Here is a 6,451-nt window from a genome sequence, read left to right as displayed (position 1 = left end):
ATGATGCAAAGAATGTCCCTATTCAGTTTTGATTTATAAAGTATATTATTCTGTCCTATTTAACTTTCCAAAAATATTTGAGATAATTGAGCCATAGGTTCCTACCCATAGGGACTTTAAGGGCTCATTCTCTGTTTTACTAATTGATTTCACCCTTCTTATTGGCTCCTATTTCACCTATAATATGTGATTGTCAAGGCTCTTTCCCTGGTCTTTCTTCTCAAAGTCATCACCAGATATTTCTAAATGCTACCTAAACATCTTCATTGCACTGCTTCATAGGCACCTGATGTCAAGATTTCCAAACTAATTTTTTCTTTTACACACTTTTTTTCCCTTATACCCATTATCTCAAGTTTAACATTTTTTATTCTCTTAGAAAGTGAATACATTATTTCAGTATTCCTGAGTTTTGCCTTATCTCACATATAATTACAGTCTCTTGCATGTTTCTAGAATATTTCTCCTTTAACTTCAAGCTAATTGCTTTTGTTTTAGTTCACATTCTTAATCTTCCTTTTTACTGCAATAGCTTCCTAAGAAATCTGTTTCCAGTCTTTCATTCCAAATGCTGCCCATTGTATTTGTATAATATATATTACATGATGTCATACCTTTAATTAAAATGTCAAACGATCCCCATTCCTTATAGATAAAACTATGTTTTATGATATGATAAAGGTAGGCTACTCTTTTCACCAGAAAAAAACACTTTATATAGTGATTTTGATCATCAATGGCAAGCCCAAATAAAAGACATTTGGCCAACAATAGCAAAATATTACTGATATTATAGTAATTTTGTTATATGGATTTTGATTAACTGGTTAGAGGTTGGGTTAACAAGACTTAGGGACCCTGGAACTGACTGGAGAAAAAGAGTATAATGAAGAGAGGAGGGAACTGAGTTGCCAGAAAAAGGGACCAAAGTAAAGTAGTAAAGTCTTAAGAAAGAAAAAAATAGAAGGAAATATCCAATAGTGAGAATATAGATGTTACCTTATCTGCGATTTGTTATTGTTTTTTTCAACCTCTCTGGTATATATTCTTAGTACTTGTTAACTTATAAAGCAATTATTGAGTGTCAAGAATTTTTTGAGGTACTAACTAATAAGGTTACAAAGTAACCAAAAACACCTCACAGAACTTGCATTCTAATAAACAGAATAAATAAAGGATATGTACCTTAATTTTCAACTTCTAGGGCATATTTTCAAATACTCATTCTTTTACTCAATTATAAATAATTGGTGAAGAAAAATACAGGGTTTGAAGGGACAGATGAATGTCTATTCCTGTGTGTCATTAGACAAGTTATATAGCATTCTTTCATTCAACAGTTTTCAAAGTTTTGGGTGTCAAGACTCCTTTGCACTAGTAGGATGATTGAGAGTCCCACAACATTTTTGTTTATGTGTAGTACATATGTTGGTAGTTACTATGTTAAATATAAAACAGTAACATTTGAAATATATTTATATATTAATTCATTTAAACATGACAATAATAAATTTATTACATTTTAATAATTATATTTTCCAAACCCACAAAATTTAATGAGGAAAATGGCATTGCTTTTTATTTTTAAAAGGATTCTTTAATATCTTGCTTAATATATTTCCATATCTGTTTTGTTACTTACTGTGTTTTATTTTTATTTTGCTTGCAATATATGAAATAAATCCAGCTTCACACACATATACACTTTACAGATGATTATAGATATTCTACTTTGATACTAAACATTAACTCATTATATACAGTTTCTGAATGGTCACTTGCAATGTGGAAACTGAAATCATATCAAAGACAATCTGTTGCTGTTATATTAAAATCCAGTGGTATATATTACACTTTCAGTGACTTCTTTTATTGTTGTTGTTCAGTTGCTCAGTTGTGTCCAGCTCTTGGAGACCCCATGGACTGAAGCACACCAGGCTTCCCTGTCCTTCACTATCTCCCAGTGTTTGCTCAAACTCATGTCCATTGTGTCAGTGATGCCATCCAACCATCTCATCCTCTGTCATGCCCTTCTTCTGCCTTCAATCTTTCCCAGAATCAGGGTCTTTTCCAATGAGTCAGCTCTTTGCATGAGGTGGCCAAATTTTTGCAGTTTCAGCTTCATCATCAATACTTCCAATGATTATTCAAGCTTGGTTTCCTTTACAATTGACTGGTTAGATATCCTTGCTGTCCAGGGAACTCTCAAGTCTTCTCCAGCACCACAGTTCAGAAGTATCAATTCTTCAGCACTCAGGTTTCTTTATGGTGTAACTCTCACATCCATACATGACTATTGGAAAAACCATAGTTTTGACTATACATACCTTTGTCAGCAAAGTGATGTCTCTGCTCTTTAATATGCTGTCTAGGTTTGCCATAGCTTTTCTTCCATCTTTTAATTTCATTGCTGCAGTCTCTGTCTACAGTGGTTTTGGAGCCTAAGAAAATAAAGTCTGTCATTGTTTCCATTTCTTCCCCATCTATTTGCAATGAAGTGATGGGACTGGATGCCATGATCTTTGTTATTTGAATGTTGAGTTTTTAAGACAGCTTTTCACTCTCTTCATTCACCTTCATCAAGTGGGTCTTTAGTTCTCTCTTCACTTTCTTCCATTAGGTTGGTGTTTTCTGCATACCTGAGGTTATTGATATTTCCCCCAGCAATCTTGATTCCAGCTTGTGCTTCATCCAGCCTGGCATTTCACATGATGTACTCTGCATTTAAGTTAAATAAGCAGGGTGACAATATACAGCCTTGTTGTGATCCTTTACCGATTTTGAACCACTCAACCGTTCCATGTCCAGTTCTAATTGCTGCTTCTTGACCTGCATACTGATTTAGCAGGAGGCAGGTAAGGTGGTCTGGTATGCCCATCTCAAAGAATTTTCAACAATTTGCTGTGAACAGCACTGACTCATTTGAACAGACCCTGATTCTGGGAAAGATTGAGGGCAGGAGGAGAAGGGGACAACAGAGGATGAGAGGGTTGGATGGCATCACCGACTCAATGGACATGGGTTTGGGTGGACTCCGGGAGTTGGTGATCGACAGGGAGGCCTGGAGTGCTGTGGTTCATGGGGTTGCAGAGTCGGACATGACTGAGTGACTTCCCTTTCCCTTTTCACTTTCATGCCTTGGAGAAAGAAATGGCAACCCACTCCAGTGTTCTTGCCTGGAAAATCCCAGGGATGCTGGAGCCTGGTGGGCTGCCGTCTATGGGGTCACACAGAGTCAGACACGACTGAAGTGACTTAGCAGCAGCAGCAGCATAGACTATATTACTAAGTGAAAGAAGTAAGACAGAGACAAATATCACATGATATCACATATCTGGAATATGAAAAATGACACATGTGAACTTATTTACAAAACAGGAACAGACTCACAGATAACAAATTTAATGTTGCCTAAGAGAAAATCAGGTGGAGGAGGGATAAATTAGGGGTTTGGGATTAGCATAACAGATACAAACTGTTACACATAGAGTGGATAAACAACAAGGTCCTTATTGTATAGCAAAAGGAACCATATTTAGTACTATAATAAACCATAATGGGAAAGAATGTATATATCTATTATATATATAAATGTATGTTATATATTTATAACATATATAAATATATAATATATATATAACATATAAATATATAACATGTATTTATATGTATAGTATATAGATCACTTTGCTATACACTAGAAACTAACATAACATAACTTATATAACATTGTAAATCAACTATGAAAAGTGAAAGTGAAAGTCAATCAGTCATATCCGACTCTTTGCAACCCCAAGGCCTGCACAGTCCATGTAATTCTTTAGGCCAGAATACTGGAATGGGTAGCCTTTCCCTTTTCCAGGGGATCTGCCCAACCCAGGGATCAAACCCAGGTCTCCTACATTGCAGGCAGATTCTTTGCCAGTTGAGCCACAAGGGAAGCCCAAGAATACTGAAGTGGGTAGTCTATCCCTTCTCCAGCAGATCTTCCTGACCCAGGAATTGAACTGGGGTCTCCTGCATTGCAGGAAGCTTCTTTACCAACTGAGCTGTCAGGGAAGCGGCCCCCCTGCCCCCCCCCCAAGAAAAAAACAACTATACTTCAATTGAAAAAAATAAGCATGCTTTCAAATTATATATATATGTGTATATATATATATATATATATATATAATTTAAATAGAGCCACACAGACTGTGATGAAATGGTAAAAGTAAGTGAAGTAAAGAATTCTAGAATACTTCATTTTGTCTTAAAGGGAATGATGTTAGAAATTATTTCACAACGTATAATAATGACATAGATTTTCACTTTTATACACTCTCAGGTTTATTTCTCACTTGTATTGCTATGTCTGCCTGTAATAGTAAGGGCAGTTAAATATTTATTTTTGTCCTTCCTTGAAGAAAGCTGGAAATCTACAGGATAATCTGGGATTTTTGAAATCATCAATTAAGAAAAAAACAATATGAGATTGGAAAAGGCTAAGGAAACTATTGTAATCTATGGAGGGCAAAAAATCTAATAAACTTATATGTAGAAAGATATTTTTTTTTTCATTTATGGTGCTGATTTTCTAAGTGTAAAGAGAAAATGTAGCCTGCATGGTGAGTTGAGGCTGCTTTCCATTTTCATTTCAGGTAGAACCAAGGAAAACTTGGGAGAATGCAGAGTAGATGAGATATTAAGATTATTGACAGTGAGCAGATGTTCAAATCTGTTGACAAAGTCATTGCTTTCGACCTTCAGTTCTTTATGATCAGTAGTCTTGGAAATGTCTCCAGATTTCCCAGGCTATACAGGAGGAACTTTTTAAGACAGATGTTTGTTTCACAAAACAGATCACCATACAATTTCTATATTTATCAGTTTTTCAATAGTTCAGAGGGAAAGTTTCATTTGACAACGTGGCACAAAGAAAATCTGGATTGGGGAATTTTAGTTATTTTCCTATCATCATCCCTGTTCAAATTAACCCAAGACCAATGTAAAGGAGGGCAATTGGGTTTTGTCAGCTGTGACTTATGTGATTTCTTCTGATACATGGTACTGATTAGGAAAGTTTTTGAACAATTTGGAATGCATTACTGTCAGGTAGTTAGAATAGGAAAAATGAGTCCAGAATGGCGGTGGCTAAAAGACAAGGAAGGGAAAAGTCCATGAAAATAGAACAAAGGAAGGTCTGCGGACCAGAGTGAGGACCTCTAGTAGAACAAACAGCACTCCTGGCCAGCCCGATTTACATAGGGCAGGCCCAGGGGGAGGAGAAAAAACATATAAAGAGGAACCACTCTGTGGGAGAGGGAGAGGGTGGGATGATTTGGGAGAATGGCATTGAAATAAGTATAATATATATGAAACGAGTCACCAGTCCAGGTTCGATGCACGATACTGGATGCTTGGGGCTGGTGCACTGGGACGACCCAGAGGGATGGTATGGGGAGGGAGGAGGGAGGAGGGTTCAGGATGGGGAACACATGTATCCCTGTGGCAGATTCATTTTGATATATGGCAAGACCAATACAATATTGTAAAGTTAAATAAAATAAAATTAAAAAAAAAAAGAAACTAAAAAAAAAAAAAAAGAAACTAAAAAAAAAAAAATCCAAAAATAACAAGATTAAAAAAAAAAAGAGGAGCCAAAAGATCGGAGGTCTCTCTCTCTCTTCTCTCCGTGTCTTTTGGGCCTTTATGCCCTCATGCCTCGCGGATGTATTTTCCTTTATTTTCTAAATAAAACTGAGCTGTAACACAGAGCTGTAACTGACAGCTGTGAAACTGGTCTGTCCAAGAGCTGTAATGCTGGTCTGTTGTTTCAAATTTTTGTTGTGATGAGAGAGAACCGAGGAAATTACATACTCCCTCAACTATCAAGTGGCTTCCCTGGTGGCTTAGATGGTAAAGCGTCTGCCTATGATGCGGGAGACCCGGGTTCAATCCCTGGGTTGGGAAGATCCCTTGGCGAAGGAAATGGCAATCCATTCCAGTACTATTGCCTGGAAAATCCCATGGACAGAGGACCCTGGTAGGCTACAGTCCATGGGGTCGCAAAGAGTCGGACACAACTGAGCAACTTCACGTTCACGTTCAACTACCAAGTCATGTTGTGAAAAATCTTAAGAGCTTTTGGATCATATTTTTTGTTTGTTTGTTTGTTTGTTTGTTTTTGTATATCAGACAATGAAATGAACAAAATCAAAGGTCCTAAACTTTTTGAAACTGTGTACAGAAGTTTGTGGGTGGGAGCCTTAGTGTATTATTCTGAAGGAAGGGTACACAGCTTTCATCAAGAGGGTAAGGAACGCTCACAAAAAGATAAAAGACACTCAAACACAACATTTTTCCAATTCCATAATTATAAAAGTATGCTTATATGTTCAGGTTTAAAAAAAAAAGTAAAAAGTAAACTGGTAAATAAGAAGAAACAGCTTGACTACATAGGACTTTTCAA

At 36.5% G+C, this 6,451-nt stretch overlaps 1 non-coding gene across 1 annotated transcript; it reads left to right on the top strand.

The window, feature by feature from the left end:
* The first annotated feature begins 5,880 nt into the window (after window positions 1-5,880).
* TRNAH-AUG (transfer RNA histidin (anticodon AUG)) lies at window positions 5,881-5,952 on the top strand. Its single transcript has one exon. It is a non-coding gene; the product is annotated as a tRNA-His (tRNA).
* The last annotated feature ends 499 nt before the right edge of the window (window positions 5,953-6,451 follow it).

The sequence above is a fragment of the Bubalus kerabau genome, chromosome 1 (genome assembly GCF_029407905.1).
Source record: "Bubalus kerabau isolate K-KA32 ecotype Philippines breed swamp buffalo chromosome 1, PCC_UOA_SB_1v2, whole genome shotgun sequence".
NCBI lineage: Eukaryota > Metazoa > Chordata > Mammalia > Artiodactyla > Bovidae > Bubalus > Bubalus kerabau.
Note: the sequence above shows the minus strand (reverse complement) of the source record. Positions and strands in the feature narration are given on the sequence as shown.